Source organism: Rhipicephalus microplus, chromosome 7 (assembly GCF_043290135.1).
Source record: "Rhipicephalus microplus isolate Deutch F79 chromosome 7, USDA_Rmic, whole genome shotgun sequence".
NCBI lineage: Eukaryota > Metazoa > Arthropoda > Arachnida > Ixodida > Ixodidae > Rhipicephalus > Rhipicephalus microplus.
In genome coordinates this window covers 85,993,401-86,011,294 of record NC_134706.1, presented here as the reverse complement: position 1 = coordinate 86,011,294, position 17,894 = coordinate 85,993,401, and the positions used below count along the sequence as shown (strand labels likewise).

The 17,894-nt window shown below is 46.5% G+C and overlaps 2 protein-coding genes across 5 annotated transcripts in view; both read right to left on the bottom strand.

The window, feature by feature from the left end:
- snama (something that sticks like glue) overlaps positions 1 to 17,894 on the bottom strand; it is a 154,488-nt gene that overhangs the window by 50,044 nt on the left and 86,550 nt on the right. The gene's annotated exons all lie outside the window — the stretch shown is intronic.
- LOC142767538 (uncharacterized) overlaps positions 7,905 to 17,894 on the bottom strand; it is a 33,241-nt gene continuing 23,251 nt past the window's right edge. The window contains exon 1 of the mRNA XM_075869418.1: positions 7,905 to 17,894. This exon is cut by the window's right edge and continues 23,251 nt beyond it. The gene's annotated coding sequence lies outside the window, so the exon portion shown is untranslated.

The following is a 17,894-nucleotide window of genomic DNA, read 5'->3' as shown; positions in this document are numbered from 1 at the left end:
TGTCCAGTCTCGTTTTTTACCATCATGAAAAAAAGTACTTGCTGAATGAATAACTAATAAAAATTGTGCATCGGGATTTAAAAAAAAAGATGGCAGTGCACATGCACAGTGTACCAGAGGAAGGCACAGTTGACTAGCTTTGCATGCAGAACTCCAAGTCACACAAAGGTGTTTATTTGAGCACCAAGAGTATCGAAAGTGTACAACTCCCGTCACCTGGGAGGCACTTAATAAAATCCACTTCAAGTGAATCACTGAGCGGTAGTATGCCTTCACATCAAAATGAACATGAATATGGCACGTTTTATGTGTAACGACAAAGTGATAGCTTCCCGCTCATTTCAAAACATGCCACCGCAAGTCACAACGGACTGAACGTCAATCGTAACAGAACTCGAACGCCACAACAGCTGCCAAAACAGTACATGAGGGGCAACAGCCGAAAAAGAAAACAATGTCACAAGTATCATCGTGACAGGACAGATCATTCTGGCTCAGCCTAGGTAACCAAGTGCATTGAATAATACAGCAACTCTCTGCCCCACAAGAACCCCTGGCAACAGCCGAAAAAGAAAATGTCACAAGTATCATCGTGACAGGACAGATCATTCTGGCTCAGCCTAGGTAACCAAGTGCATTGAATAATACAGCAACTCTCTGCCCCACAAGAACCCCTTTTTAAGGAAGCTTGTTTGACATGGCTGCAAAAAGAAAAAAAAAAGAAAAAAGATTGCTATCTGAACACTATGGTATTGCTCTTTTTGAAGAGCAAAATTCATTCATTGCGACACACATTAACAATAACACGAGTCCCAAGATTTAGGTTGAAACTGGAGAAATAATAGTTTTACAGCCTGCATCAGCAAATTGTGATATCCTAACCAGATGCCCACCCCATGTGCCGAACAGCCACGTAGACTTCGCATCATCGATGCGAAACTAATAAGTCAATTTTACTCCAACCTTAACTTTAAAAGATTCATAATCCAAGCCTTCGATTTATCTACAGTATTGCCCAGCAGTTCATTGCCATCTGCAAATTGGGTTTTTAAGTGATTTACCATTACTCCTCACTCATAATTCTTCCAGGTCAAGCATGCAGCAAACGGCAATGGAAAGCGTATGAAGTTTCCCCAACTTGAAAGCATGATAGAAATTAGATTTACAGAATTCACAGCCCATGAGCATCAGCATGAGTATCAACAAAAGCGAATCGAGGGGAGAACCAATGATTGAGGCTGCTCTGCTATGCCATCAACAATAACAGGCTACTCTTACGTAAATATAGTACAATAAGCGAGACAGCATCAAATAGTTAAATGCACAACTGGCAATCCAAAACAATGCAGACACATGCTGACAAACACAATATTTACGAAGCACATTTACAGTTCTGTGCAGTCCATGGAGTCCGCACTACACAAAGAGCACACGCGCACACACTTTCCACACTGGCACTGTGGTTCCCCAGAACCGGTCCTCGTTGAATGCTGGAGAGCAGTCTTTGGTTAAACGGCATATCCAAACTACGGTGCTACAAGGTGGTATCTTGCGCCGCGTGTCTGTAATCTTCAGGATGGAAGACTTCTTCAATGGTCGTTCCAGTATGCTGAAGAGGTTTAAGGCAGGCGTCTCACATTGTAGCAAAAGACAGTGGGAGATCTTTAAGTAGCAACTTGACAGTGGTGTGGTGAACGATGCAGATACCTAGAACAGATGGCTTACAAACATTAAGGACTCCATGGCAATGGCATTAAAAGCTTACGTTCACAAAATAACACATCAATACAGAACAAACAAAATCTCTTACGCTTAAAGCTAAAAAGCCTGCGCACTATGGCTCCATATTCTCAAGCAAATCGCCAACTTACAATCAATCGATGGTCACAAAGCAACTGCAACTGCATGCAAGATTACTTGCAGATCAAACAGTCAGCTTTGGCAAAGAGATTCATCCTCATGAGCACATTGATCAAAAGGTGACCATATCACATTGTCAAAAGCCACTTGCATGTATGTGTCACAAAAGTGTAAGGTATTTAGCATTGCAAACCAGAAAATATTTTTACATCCAGGAACATGCAACCTAATTATTAACGTTCAAAAATTAAACATATGATGAGCCAGAAACTCAAGTGGTTTCATATGTACAGGCTTTAACACAAACTGACAAGTTTCACACTGATTCACAACGCAGTGAATAATAACACTTTTAGATTATAATCAATAAACTGCACAAACTTACACTTTTCGTATCTAGCAAACAGTTACAGTGTAAGTGCTCTTTTTAAATCTATAGTGCAGACAATATCAGACGCATGTCATAAAAACAACAGCTCTCATTGGTTTGCTTGTTTTTTTTCCATAATACAATAGGCCATCCTGCTTATTATGTACAACTAGCCACAGTTAAGGCCGGACAACTTTGCAAAAAGAATGTGGAGCGAGACATAACAAGAAAACAACGAAGCTCACATTATTTCCTAAATGCAGCAGCACTTCAATAAGAAGCACTCCGTCACAATTGAACCAAGCGCAATGTCCCCTTCTAGGCCACGTGCAAAACTTATCTTCTTGCCCACTTCTTGCTTCAAAAAATTGTTGTATTGAGGCCATAAACTGTATTGAGGCCATAAATTAAAATGCGAACTTCAAATACGCCAGAGGCAATGCTTGAGTTTTATAATTTACTGGTGGCGACGGCTCCCGCCAGATTCGTTGAGTGCATTAGCCTGTACTAGCTGAATGCGGGTCTATGCAAAAGCAGCCACATGACCTCAAGAACGTTCGTTCGCAATGCCTGAAGCACGATCTAGAAGGCCAGCACTGCGAAAGCATCTTATCGCCGTCAAAGCATGACAAAATATACGAACAATGCCTCCTTAAAAAAATGATTACTGTAACGTACTTTAGTGCAACAAGAATGTATACGGCAATACAACCATGCACAAGCCGCATAATTGCCTATCAGCGTAATGGCTACAAATCCAACCTAAACTACAACCCCCGAAACCACAGAAGAAGGCGATGTTTTCAGATCTATTGGTTCGCATTTCAATTTACCCGAACAGTCACTCTGATTGACTGGACAAATCCCTCCAGTAATCCAATCAGCATTAACGAACCTTAATTTGGCTTTCTGGGAGTGTGGACACCTAAGAAAATCCGAAGTGCTGCCTATTACCATCAGGCACTTTTTGAAGTCTCAGCACAGCCTGTTACTGGGATCACCAAGTCTAACTGATGATAATTATGAAAACCACAGAGCATGCTGGTGTAGTAGTTTCATACTTCTCTGCTAACTTCGGCGGTCCACCACCACACAATACTATCGCCGTGAAGTTTTCTGGGCACCCATTAAAATCTTGCCATACCATCCTGAACAAATGCTACCAGGTGTGCAACTCTGAGGCCATGAGAAAATGTACGGTCAGTAGATTGAACATCTCGCTAGACCCCAATTCAGGCTTCTCAAGGCTTCGACGCAAAGCTTCTGTTGGTTTCGCCTGATCTGCTTCCGACCGCTTTTCAGCATACAAAATTGTGGTAGAGTATTCCGTGTTGGTTGCAAAGCCCACCAGGTCAAATTTTTTCAACCTCATTTGCGCTTTTGTGTCGTAAAGCTGCAGCAACACTTCACAATTGTGATGCCTACAAAGCCATTCAATGTACGGCCATTCATAAGGGTTTTAGTACCAAGGACCTAAGCCACTTGCATATATTCATTGTCCTTAAAAAACACAGGAGAGCTTTTGTGGGCTTGTGCGAAATCGTCGGCCAAGGTCGCAGGATCTTTTTTTCTGTAGGTGGTCGCGATTCCTGCTCACAGAGCTTGGCTTCCATAAAACAGAGCGAGACCGTACTGTGTAGTCTCGAGCTGACTATTTATCCATCTCTTTCTTACTCTTCTTTTCTCTTTCTATTATTCCCTCTTTTCCCCACCGCAAGTGTAGTATAGCCAACCGAGCCAAGCTTGGTTAACCTCCCTGCCTTGCCTCTCCATTTCTCTCTTTCTTTCACTCTCATGTTCCTTTGTACTTCCAGCCTCACCCATAGAGAATACAGTTGTACGAAAGGCTTACGTACGTAAGCTGCTTTGCCCCAGGATTAAAAATTTCTGTTGTATGGTGTCCCTACTATCACGTTTTCCAGTTGCATGCCGCATTACATCGCTCGTGTGGAATATATTTGGTACCTCTACTGCAGTATACCAACACCATTCACAGAACAGAAAATTCATTCTGTTCCAAATACACCTCGTGGCAGTGTGACCATGAATCAATTGTAAAAACACAGAACCCCTTGGGTGTGCCAGTACTCTTACGCATAACATTTTGCAAGCAATGCGGAGTAGCTCGTGAAAATCAAGATTCGTAGGGCCTCCGAGCGACATCAAAAGATGCCACGACAAGACTCATGATATATTTTGATCAGCGGGGGTTATAGACAAGTACATGTGCATTGAAATAAGCCCATGACCTTGTCTCTAACAGTGCCTTCATGGCAAGCATTCAGGCAGGGGATGCCAAACGTACACTGCAAAAGCAAACACAGCCTTGCGCTATTTGCCATAGGAGCTGTATTTCTCAATGCCGAGTGCAAAGCTTCAAAAAAAGAACTTGTGAGCTTTACTTAAGAATCAGTGTTCAAGTAATAACAAAGCACTTTTCCTTAACATGTAAGAGAAAGGGATTGTGTAACCAAGTGGTCTATGTACGAACTCCAGATCCGAATCCAAGAGAACGCTCTCGAGTTGGGACACAAGAATTCAAGAGTGCGTAAAGAAGCGCAATGATACAAGTAATTTCCATAGAAGTGTCACAAGCAGAAGGCTTTTGCGTGTTCAGGCTAAACCCAGGCGCTAGAAAGAAGCCTGTAGGGGTGCTGACACCCCTTGTGAAGTTGTTCACGCCACATGGCGCACGCGTCTCGCGCAGAAGCCGTAACTCGGGGTCACAACTATTGAGCGGTAGGTGGTGTTGTGTTCGCAAACGTTGATCTCCACTATTATCATCATAGTTAGATCGGTAGCGCTGGCGGTGACCCCTGGCGGCACAAGGGAATCGAGAGTGTCTCTTTGGCTGGTGGCATTTGGTACGAACGGTTGTCTCGCTGTTGGACCCCGGTGCACGGGATTGCAGGCTGTCTGCCAAGGGGCCCTTGTAGTGAGTCAGGCGTTAGCGACACCACCTTGTTTGTTACGTTGTTGAGTGTTGTGCAATACTGTGTTAGGTTGTTTATCGTGAGGATCCCAATTGATGTTATAATTATTGGGCTGACGATATCGTCGTTCGAAAAGCAGTTAAATGAGTTGTTTGGTTTGTTCCGACCGTGTCTACTGTGTCCATTCACTCCAAGAGTGTGGTGGCGCTCTCCACATCGAGACCACACACTGGCTGCCCAACGTGGAGCTCTTGGAACATCGGCCGACTGTTTTCGCGGTTTGGTACAAGCTTTTGGTTGAGCCGGGGAAGAGTAGGCCTGGGGTGCCTAGGGGGACTCCATTGCTAGCGTCGACAGTTATTTGCTAGCGAGGAGATCGTTTTTTTTTTTTTTGTGACGTGTTTGAAGTTGTCGGCACGTTGAGTTTTTATTTTTTTTTTTCTGCTCACAAGTGCTTCTTTTTTGTTAGTTTTCAAGAACGTTGAGTAACGAGAGCCCGAGAGCCATATGGTATGCATACTGGGGTGAGCGAAGCTTAGAGCATGTGCATTGTAGGCCAAGCCCGAAGCGAACGAGTACGGAAGCTTATAGGTGGTTCAATTTTTTTGTGAATAGCTTCTATCTCTTTGGGCTTAGGGAGCCTGGCGTCGTTGCTGTCTTGTCTTGCGGCTCGACGCCGTGCCACCGTGACACCAACTGGGACAGTGGACGCTGATCACTCTGTAAGCTGCTGTGGGCGGTGAGTAAGTAGGGCCACCTTACAGAGTGGATGTCTCTTTGCGGCTGCCTGTTCTATGCCTAGGCTGGGTGCTGGATGGAGGCCGTTGTTGTCAAGCGACTTATTTAGGCCTAAGGATCTGCGCAGCCGCCTGATGCAAGTGGCACAACCAGAAAGAGAGTGGCCTTGAGGTGTTGCATTCTGCTTCCCTCCCTTTTTTTTTTTAAATCCTGCGATGCACGAGTTAGGAAAAGTCACTTTTATTTCATTTTTGAGCTGGGCGTCTCGGCCACCGCCGATATTAGCTAGCCGTACTGACCATCGTACTATGTGGGCAAGGGGCCCGAAGCTCCCTTCCTTTTGCCCTATTGAATTCTTCTTTCGAGTGTTTAGAATGTACCCAGCGAGAGTGATGTGGTCCGCGGCTGGCTGTCTTCTGCACATTGTCAGTGCCACTGGCCAGGAGTGTGATTGAGACATCAGGCGATGGACATGCCTTGGAACCTGCGCGATTGCCTGCAGTCCGGCACCCTCATGAGTGCTGGCCGCAACCAGAAGACGTTCATAATGCCATTGGTCAGGAGGGTATTACAAGATAAATAAAAATACTGTGTCCGTTCACTCCAAGGGTGTGGTGCTCGCCACTCCTCGGACCCCACAAGCCCCAACTGCCTACCTGAAGGCTGAAATGTGGCAATTGTACCAAACACAGCAGCTATGACATCCTTTCAGGTGAAGGGCTTCAATTAATTTGGTTAAACAATGTTTGTAAGGGGCGGGCACGGAAGGAGCCTAGCGCAACCCCCACCCCCTCCCTCCTTGCACACCCAAGAGGGAACACAGTAATTGGCTAAGCCCCCCCCCCCCCCCCCCCCCCCCGAAAGAACTCTGTTATGATTAGTGTGACATTACAAATACATTCTCCTTGCAGAACTAAACAGCACATTTGCGGGCGCACACTAAGCCGCAGGCACCAAGTTTATTTTGAAAAACTGGCGTGCTGAAAAGGTGGCGCTATCTAAGACATGGAAAGAAAAGGAAGGTGTTCTTGCAAAGGGGACGGTACCTGCATTTTTCCTACGATAAATAAAGCGGCATTTGTTCCAGCAAGGCAAGAAAATTATCAGTAAACTAAAGTACTAGTTCTTGGCACAGTTGCAGGCATGCGCTTTGGTTCTGTAGCTACCACAGCACAGTCACGAGCAGTTGTCACTGAGTACAGCAACTACAGGGTATGAATGGTTGCAGTCGATGCGTTACAGCCAGTGTGCTGCTTTACCTATGAGTAAGCTTTCAGTGTAATGCTGAGAAGCACACAACCTGAATAACACTGATGACATTGACTTAATGTGCATAAGTGCATTGGGAAATGGAATTAGCAAAGCAGTCACTCCATACCACCGCATACAACTTGATTCTTGGAAGCAGCAAAGAACTGCCAAACGAAGTCATATCTCTTGCAGTTGAAGTGAGACTATCGTCAATCTAAAGTTGTGTGCAACAATGTCATAACAGCCTTTTGTCTATGTGTATTTCTCACAAAGATGCCACCAGCAGCCACAGCTAGGGCACTGCTGTCCAAATGATGTTTGTTACCAAACACGCATTGCCACACCTCCACGTACATGACGAATGCCAGTCCGAAGGTTCTCCCACACGTACTTCTAAAGACGTTAACCAATTTGGATATTGGTTGCCCACACAACTATTGCCTGTGGTAAAGGGCCTGTGCAATGCAGTACTGTACACACTTGTAAACTCTTTCAATTGTGGTTCTGCCATTAGTAATCACATTATCCCTCACAACACATCAAGCCAACAAGTATTTAAGTTACGATTTCCAAGTCTAATAAGGAAGGTGAAATACTCCCCCCACAACTTTCCGCTCAATGCATTGTTCAGAATGGTATCGCAAAGTGCCATAGCCTTATCACCAGACAAATCCCCTGCCTTATTGAGAAACAGCGTAAAATGCTGCAATCCATCCCCTTATTAAGGGTAAGAAGTGACAAGCTGCCACTGATTCACCAAAGACATTTCTTTATTGAAACAAAAATAATGCAATGGACCAAGAGAAAGAAGCAAGCACTGCAGCCACAAATTCAACGTAGCTGTACAAATATAAACAGTATAAAAATGCATATATATGAGGGAGAAATATATCACTGATCATGTGAGAAAAATCAAATGTAATTAACGCCAGAAGGTTCACAACTTACTGACTCGATTTACTGCCATAACCGCTACGGAGAAAAAGAACTGAAAGTATGACAAGCGTAACTGAGCTAGCTGGATTTACGAAAGCAAGTGACGCCTTATGCAATTTTCATCCAATGGTTTTGCAAGCTTCCAGTTCGCAGAGCTACACATTAAGATCTAATTAAAAAGGTGACTTCTTTTTTGCAAACAATGGACACTGCCATCAGTATATTAGGGTCAAGCTTTAATAATCGTGAGCTTCGACTGAAGAACGTAAAGGTGGCCCACGCTATCGCAAATCCAGTAAACTGCTCACTACAGAGTCCTTGCACCCAGGTGCCCCCGAAACATTCTTCTCACTAGGTAAGTTTGGCAACTATTCGAAAGACAAAGTAAAGGTTAAAAAAGAGGGGGCGACACAGCATCAACCAAACAAAAACAATGTTTGTATGTCTAACAAAAATATCACAGCAGAGTGAAGGATAAAGAAAAAAAAATGTATATAGATGGCACCAATGGCACATCCCTGCAGCGAATAAGTGAGTATTCTTCAGGTACCTTGTTGACCTTCACATTCGAAGGTTCAAACCAACTGCCACAGGCAGCATCACAAGTGAATGACACTCACACAAAAAACGTGTGACACAAGAACAGTGACACAAGACAAGTTAGCTGTAGCTGTGATGACACAGCAACTGCATGAGGCGTACCCGCACTAAAAGCTTTATGCAAACAATGGCATTGTAATTATTATGACATTTATGGAGGACAATACCACCACAGCGGAGTACCCACAGGCATTAGGACTCACAAAACTGCATGAGTGTGCATCTTGTGTGCCTCTACAGGCTGGAGGTGAGAGGGGGCTATAATACACCCTGTAATAATGTATTCACCTCATGGAGCCTTCGTGTCATATAATCATAAGCCTGACTACGCCCACTGCAGGACAAAGGCCTCTCCCATGTTCTGCCAGTAAACTTGGTCCTGTGCTTGCTGCTGCCACTTTTCACCCAAAAGCTTCTAATCTCATCTGCCCACCCAACTTTCTGTCTCCCCTTCACCTGCTTGCCTTCTCTTAGAATCCAGTCTGTGACCGTCGTATAGTCTGACACAACTTAAGAAATCGGGGGAGGCCCCGTCCAGATGATCAAAGTGTGCCAGCTGATCACCTCGGCAACTAAAGAAATAGTCCCGCTCTTACTTTCAGCAACATTCCCTGCACGCAATGTGAACGGCCGTCCAGCTCATGACATCAGTCTGGAGTACACACCCAATAATGAGGGCTAGTGTGCATCCGCCCTTGAGGAGAAAATGCTGCTTACTTCTAAAGTTGTAACCAGCTATAGTTGGCGTAAAGGGCCCCTAGACCGAATTACGCCCTTAGACCGAACCCCAAAACCAGCCAGCAGTCAAAATTTAGTAGTGATGCACTTGCGCACGAGTATTCAACCGACCCCACAGCCATATGAAATTTTCTGAACGGCCCTAATCTATTTTTTCCGTGGTGCCACGGCGCACACACCGTTCACTAGCGGAAAAGTAATAAAACGCCTCCTGTCTTGGAAGCCTTCGTTCTAGCAATGCCAGTTCTCCTGGCCTAGCGAAACCCTACCAAAACGCTAAGGGGCAGCACAGGAAAATGGAAAAGGCAAATAGTGGAGTTACACACTTTAGACAATGCGAAAGAGGCTCTTGCTCATTCCACTCTTTCTTTGCTATGCTCCCATCGCAGTCTCGTCTACCCTTCCTGTTTCAGTGCTCACGGTGAGAGGGGAGTGGACATACCTGCAAGCGGACAAACAGGCATTGCGAATCACAAGCAGACGACAATGCTGACATCACGGCAAACACTGAGGGGATGAATGGCCAAAAGGCCCAGCAGATAGAAGGGATTGTTTTTTGGAATTTGTGGCGTGCTCAGGGCTCATAGCGCTGCTGCATATGGCACTGCCGATTGTGGCTGCCTTAAACTTGATGAGCACATTTACTTTAAATGTTAAATTATCGGAGATTGTTTAGGGGCCCATCAAAAACCATTGAGCAAGAGTTGGCGCTAAGGAGGCAACAGTGGTTACAGCAGACAGGAGCATGGTTACGCGAGCCCACAAGAGGGGGCGGCAACTAATTTTTTTTTTTTTTAGAGAGGGTTGGTGTCACGCCCATGAGCGACCTCTCAGCAGATCGTCCCCGCAGACTTTTGTGGCAATTTTAACATTGACAATGACGCATTCCGGGCACACTGGCATTGTATTGGCATGTTACTTCAGTTATTTATTAGACTACACTGGTAAGCTCACTGTTATGTGTGCAGTTAATGCCCACACGATCAGAGTATGACAGCTTGAACTGTATACAGTTGTTCCGATAGTGGCATATTCTAAGACACCACAAGGCTAATGTAGGCCAAGAATGGTAGAAGAACTGTGTACAGTTGTTCCGATAGTGGCATATTCTAAGACACCACAAGGCTAATGTAGGCCAAGAATGGTAGAAGAGAGCTACTTGAGAAGATGTGTATTATCCATGTCCCGTCTCTTGTACCCATAAGGCCAAGCCATTATGAAGACCAGTATAGAAGGCTCTTCAAAAAGTGTGGCTTGAAGTTCACTAGCACTGAAGCTTCACCCAGACAACTTGTTTGTTAATTTTGCCAACAACTGATTTGGGCAGTGCAGTTGCCTATGTTTTGCCCAGAAATACTGGAAAGCATGCCCTGCCAGAGTAGTGTCACATGCGGAACCCAGACTCAGTCAAGGAAAAAAATTGCAGTGCCATTAGTTGCTGGAAAAAGTAAGCCGACGCAATGTACAGCCCCCTTCGCAACAGGCACTTCGCATGTGGCAACAGGAAGGACCACTATTTTCAGTGAAGCATTTACTTCTGAAATCACTATTACCACTCGCACACATACTTCCAAATGCTTCTTTACAAATCAAATCGGTCTTCCATTGACAAGAGGCATGACACGGCTAGCAAACGCCACTGCATTTGTTCTTGGATTCGAGATTACGCACGCTATTTTGCTACAGGTACGCCCCAGGCTGAATTGAAACTATGTTAATACAAGAAAAAAAACAGTTGTAGGAACAATTCAGTAAGGTGCCACACAACAAAGCACTAACTGTGCATGCTCGATTTAATTTGTAATGGTCACATGCACTTTTGTCATGACAAATTCAAGCAAATGCCAACACTACAGTCGCCGATCGTTTACTCAGACGCCGAAAATTCGGACATGCCCGTTTATTCGGACATCTTCATGCCACCGCAACTCTCCCCATTGATCCTAATATAAACTCACCACCGAAAATTCGGACGCCCCACTGTGCGCCATTCGATTATTCGTACTCCGTTTGACTGACCGGATGCGTCGCTGTACGCCATTACACGCTGACAGCGACATTAACAATACGTTATTCAGGTTGCCAGCACTGATATGCTGCACTAGCTATAGATGGATGTCGGGTTAGTGTCAAAATGCACGCAGAAATTGCCAGTGCCAATCTCGAAGGCTATGTGTGCCGACGCTTTTTATTTTTTAGCCTGTCGAGCGGCCAAGCCAAGCCACCTACAGAGTCCGCTCGCTGTGGCGTTTGGCGTGTGTCAGCAGTGTCAGCCAGCTGCTTCTGCAGCTAGGCCTGATTCGTCTTGTTCTGTGTTCTCGCTCTCCTGAGTGTTCCGTGGCGTGCTGAAATGGCTCCGACACCACCCGTTGCTGCACCCTCGGGAGTGAATAAGCGCGGCCAACGTGGGAGCTACAAGACGCTCACGATGACGAAGAAAGCGGAGACAATTCGCCAGGTAGAAGGCGGCCGACCTCAGTCTGAAGTGGCTTGAGAATTTTCTGATTTCCAAGCAAACCATCTCGGAAGCGTGCGTGTGTGCAGACATGGCAGTTTTTTCGGGCGATAGGGCCTATAAAAGTGCTTTTCTTTAGTGAATCCGTTGTTTCGGACTCTTGATTATTCGGACTTTTTGGCGGTTCCCGTCGACTCCGAATAAATGGTCGGCGACTGTATTAAGTTTCCGTACTGATGAGTTGATTTTTTTTTTTTTTTTGCTTTACACTACCAGCTAAACATATACAAACATACATGCATGTCTGATAATGGAAGGTAAATGAACATCTTCCTCCAGCCACTCTCTCTGAGATTCATCAGCTTTGAGACGCTCTATTCGACAAATACACATCCGTGTGAGGCAATGTCAGTGTGATAAATGCACCAAGGGCTTGCATAAGATGCCAAAGGTGTAATGCTTAAACCCTTCTGTGCTGGTGATGAAGTGTAACCCCACTTATGTTTCCTGACGTGTTAAGCCATCAGTCTATTATTCAGAACGAAACGCAATTTAATTTTAAAAAAGTCTGGCGAGTTATTAAGGGATCTGGGCAGATATGCCCGCCTAGGTATCGGTTACAAGCCCTTGAGCTCTGGCGGTGGCCTCAGCCCACTGGATGCCCACAGTTGGTCTTCGAGTGAATGGCTGAGCAAAGCACTCTCCCAGCGTGTTTGGTTCGAGGTTGCGTCCCAGTCTGGAGCCCCACCTCTACACACTCCCATAGCAGGGTTCCAGGATTGCCCTGGCCTCACAAAACTCGCAGCGCGACGCATAAAGCTCTGGGTAACAAAGATTCAAGATCACCGGGTTTGGAAACGTCCTGGTCTGCAGCTGTCGCCACGTGACCGCCTGCCTTTTGTACAGTTTTTGGTGTGGTAGAGGAAGTTTACACCTGGCCAATCTGTAATGCTGGGTAATATCCTCAAAACTGGTGAGGCGATCCTCCCACTCCCACTCCTCACCCGACGTCGCGGCTGTGGCGATGGTGGTGGCTCGGTCCATAAGCCCTCAAGCCGCCCCGTGCGCCGCCTCCTTGCCGGCGAGCGAGGAAATGTGGGCGGGTGCCCATAATACGTAAGCACCCCTATTTTCAATTTTGCCCGCAAGTAAAATTCGTAATGCGTCGGGAGACACGGCGGTTGGCGAAGTTGCGGACTGTTGTTTGAGAGCCGCTGATAACCCCTTAGGCTGTGGTGATGGCCACTGCGAGCGCGATAGCCATTCCTCTGCTGTCTCCACGCGCTCCGTGCATACCATAAGCTAGTCTTGCAAACGTTCTGGTATCTATTACAGCAGCCACGAAGCCACGCCTATGCGCGTACCTGGCCGCGTCCACGAACACTGCTCCTCTACATTTGCCACACATCCTCTCTGTGTCCTGTGCTCTCTTTTCCAGTCTACCCCTTTGGTATTCGCGGCGCATGTTCTTCAGCAAAGGAAGGGTGACCAGCCTATAGCTTACGTTGCTTGGTACGCCGAGTTTGACACCATGCTGAGCGTGATATCTAATTCCTGAACTCTCTAGTATGTGTCTGCCCGTTATGCTTTTGGAAAGGTGCTCATATTGCGCTATGGTCTGTGCCTCTATCAATTTCTCCAGCGTGTTGTGGAGACCCAGAACTCAAGGTCCTCTTTCAGGGGGGAGATGGTGTTATGTTTTTTTTTTTTTTATTCCTTAGCTTGTGATAGCTCTCTTGTGCACCTTACTAGTATAAACATTTCCTTACGTCCTCAAGAAGAACCCTTGCTTATTCGACACAATATCTGTCTTTTCTATTTTGTCTTGCTTATTTCTTTGTCCGATTTCCAGAAAGAAGCATGTACTGCTGACACGTACAGGTGTACATTTGTTTGGTTTACCACCTTCCTTCTGCTGCACAACTATTTATGAAGTGTGTTCATTTCGAGGTTCAGCAAACGTTCTCGCACACAGGTGCTTTCGACACATTGAAAAAACTTGACATTGCAATGAGCACAACACCTACTGCTTCATGCTTGCATATTGGAACTCTGACACACAAAGGCGTCGTGCAAAACTTCAGTCTCGCAAGGTTCCACGAGCTCAGCTGGTTATCTAAAGGTCATGACGACCAGTCATCAAAAAGGGCAAAGCTAGGGGTCTATGCCCTTAGTACCCCAAATAAAAAACTTAGAAAATGTTGAACAGCCACTTCACAAAAAATTGGTGCATGTCATTTTGTTGGCTTCATTCTTGGGAGAGGTTTGTACTTAGCCTGTTTAGTTGCTCATTCAACCAGAGGTCATTACCACCTGGTTTTCATTTCCGTTGCGTTAACTATGGCAAATGTGACGCCAAGGTGCCAAATAATATCCCTTGCTTTCTGAACCACCCAGTGTGCGACATTGGCACGACTCGGAACAAAAGACCTCGAACCCATACGAAGGACTAGATGAGCATCCAGTGGCACTGAAGTCCCTCAATGGTGACAAGAAGAGCCTTGTGAAAAGAGGAAATTCGCGACAAAGCACGAAAGTTGTTCCACTTGGAGCATTTATGCAAGGGTCCCACATGGCGGACTGGGTATTCCATGCTTACGGACTGTCATTCAATACCTACGCTTACGCCGATTAAATGCCCTAGCAGCTTCTCAGTATAGAGCTTGCAAAAAGGCCCACAAGATGACTTATGTCCAAGATCTTGTGCGGCAGTCAGAGGCCATGCTGCAATACAAAGGAATTATAATAGGCTCCAAGAAAGCGAATAAAAAATTTTAGACTACATACTTCCTTAGCAGCACAGATGGCGCTGCTCTAAAATAACTGGTGAATGCTCCTGGAGCATCAGCGTGGGTGACAGAAGGAACTAGGTTCCTTTCTGGTAGGGAATTTTTTAATGCGGTTAGAGTCCGATTCAACACGGTGCCTACTTTGGTGAGGCTTAAGCGAGGCCAGGGCGTAACTAAGCTATGCAGAGCATGGTGCGCCCAAGAAGAAACTCTTGAACACATATTGCAGAAATACCATCGCACACATCACACCAGAATCCAACGGCATGATGCGCTGGTGAAATATGTTGCCAAACGCTATGCAGAGTTGCGGTTTTCTGTCTTAGAGGAACCCCACTACGAACCCACTACAAGACGAGCTCGGGGGAAATCCCCGACCTCGTGTTGAAGAGAGAGACGGCCAAGCCCCCGTCTTAGACGCGCAGGTGGTTGGAGGAAGGATAAAGCTGTCAGATGCCCACGCCGTTAAAGCGACCAAGTACATGCATCAGGAGTTGTGCGCTCTCGTCTCAAGGGATGTACCACCAATCGTTTCTAAGATAACATTATCGTATAGGGGGATATGGGCCAAAGAGAGTCTGGACACCTTAAAAGATCTTGGCTTTTCAGCCAACGATTTTAATCTACTAACAATCTTGTGTCTCCAGGGAAGCTGGCGTTGTTTCACCGTACACCAGGGAATGACCACCGTTTCAAGCGGGCGAAGAAGGAGAGGGCATCAACACACCACACAGGCGACTCACATGGTCCTACTGCCTTCTCATTAGTAAGCTCTCGGCACGGGGACTCTTCTCTGAGTTCCGTAGTAGAGGACGCTTCCGAACACTGAGCATGCCCTTGTACGTACTTTGGCCAGACAACCCCCGTTGCCGAGATTTAAAAGAAAAAAAGCACTGACATACATATATTGTATGCATGTCAGTGCTTCTGGAGGCATTGCATTTGAGACATACTTACACCAAGGACTGCCAACTGAACAAGCATGGTGAATATTCCACATACAAAGTTTTTGAGCTTTAACACGAGCACTTGTTCTACACGCGAGTCAGGCACAACTCCCACAATCAGTCAGAAGTCATCAGAAATTTACATGTATAGAAACGTTTGCAACGCTGAAGAAAGACCACGTCACCATAAGTGATGTTGCACGCTGTGCGTGTTCATGCTAACTTGTATGCTGAGAGTACTTTAGCGGTTAAAATCTATACAGGTATTTTTTGTACATGGCTCAATTTTTACCTGTAGAACAAAAGAGATCTCAAGAAATTTGTCCTCAATAAGTAGATGCGGTTTTTCCCGAGTTGAGCCCCATAAGCGGGTTAGCAGAACAGAAATAAGAAGTGGGAGATAGAGGTGAACGATAGAAATAGAAACGAATGGGGCAACAATGCTAAAAGCAACATCTGACCAGAGAACATCGTGTGTGTCCTACCTGTGCCTCCGCGTGTATTTTTTTTTTGGCAATTCAGCGCGTCCCGAGTGTCGACCAATGAGCCACTGCGTTGAGTACGTGCAAGTGGTGAACTGCAACTGTATCACAAACGAGTGCTCAAGAAAGCGCACACCTCCACAAGAAACCACACACCCTTAACCTGAAGGATGTCACAGAACGAAGAAAAAGTAGACGAAACAAGTCCCTTCCACTACAAGTTGCCCAAGCGTACCGAGAGCAAAGTCTCCCACAAGTAATGGAAATGAACGGTGTGAATCCGCCGTGTCTTGACAAAATGGTGTACAAGACCGTGGCCAAGACACCCAGCGACATCACATCCTGGAGCTGGGCGGACCCACTTATACCGATAGTGTTGTCGTGGCCTAACGGCGAAGATCCACTCTACCTCAACCAGACCTCTTGGACAGAAGCTGGCCCCATATGCAATGTGCGTAATGACCGACAGTTGAGGGCAGGTGTGTTTGGGGTTTAGGTGACCGACAGATATCGCGCCATGGCTGTCGTGCTCAGCAAGCCTATAGGGGACTTCCAAGCCAGTCGCTTTGTTTGAGTTCCCGGCTATGCTGGATACTAAGACTGTGTCGCAGCTTGTCGAGGCGGTCAGATCATCCGCCGGTACGCAACGTGATGAAGCAGCGTTCTTAAGATGTATGCTGTTAAGTGAAGTCATCGTCAATGGTGACAAAATGAGAAAGATGACGCACGTGGCGACAAGGGTCGCGATCGATGCGTTTGCCACCAAGATAGAAAGGCACATGGGTATGTATGGCAACGCCGCGCTGTGTGGAGCTATTGCTACGGTCGACCTGACCTTCTTTGCCGCGGTGATGACAAGAAAAGCAACATACCCAGGGAGAAATGTATTTGGCTTGGACAACTGGGGAGGCCTGACAGCTGTTGTGCCAACGAAAATGGAGTACAGTGGGTCCCGTGCGGCGCTCCCCTACATGTTGTGGGGGTGTGTAAAGTTGTCTGCGCCGCGTGGCGCACGTGTCTCGCCCCAAGGCTTTGTTTCAGTGGTGACCACCGCCGGGCGATAGATGGCGTTGTGTTCGCTTTGAGTACCACTGTTGGTAGAGTGGTAGCGCCGGCGGTGGCCCCTGGCGGAAGGCAGGCCTTGGCGGTGGGAAGGCGTTGAGCGAGCCTCTTCTGCGCGTGGCGGCTGCCGCAAACGGTTGTCTGTAGTGCGGGTCCCCGGTGCTCGGCACCGTGGGCTTCGCGCCGGGGTCCCGCGTGGAAAGTCGGGCGTTGGCGACGCCGCCCTGGGTATGTGTTAGTGTGTTGGGTGTGTTAGTGTGTGTTTATCATGTTATTGTGTGTTTAGTGTGTCACTGCGTTATGTTGTTTGTATGGTAGCGTGTTGGTTGAAATTGGTGTATCATTCGGCGGACGATATCGTCGTCTAAATTAGTTAATAAATGTATGTATCTTGTGTGCTTTGTACTGACCGCGTCTGCTGTGTCCGTTCACTCCAAGAGCGTGGCGTGGCTATGCGCTCGTTCGCCTCGCCGAGACCCCACAATGTTAAGCTTTCTGACAACACGGTACTGGTCCCAATCAGTTGGATACAATGTGTCCACCCAGGAAGTTGGTGCCACGGTCCCCCGCGTGATCGAGATCGACTGTGCCGCGGGGTGTCTAGGCGCTGGCTGGTGGCCCTGAAAACCTGTTACGAATCGCTTCGTGAAAACCTACCGAATGTACCTCTACCCCTTTAATTTCTTAACAAACTTTAGAACCCTCTAGAAAGAAAAGGTTACACTGTCGGGTT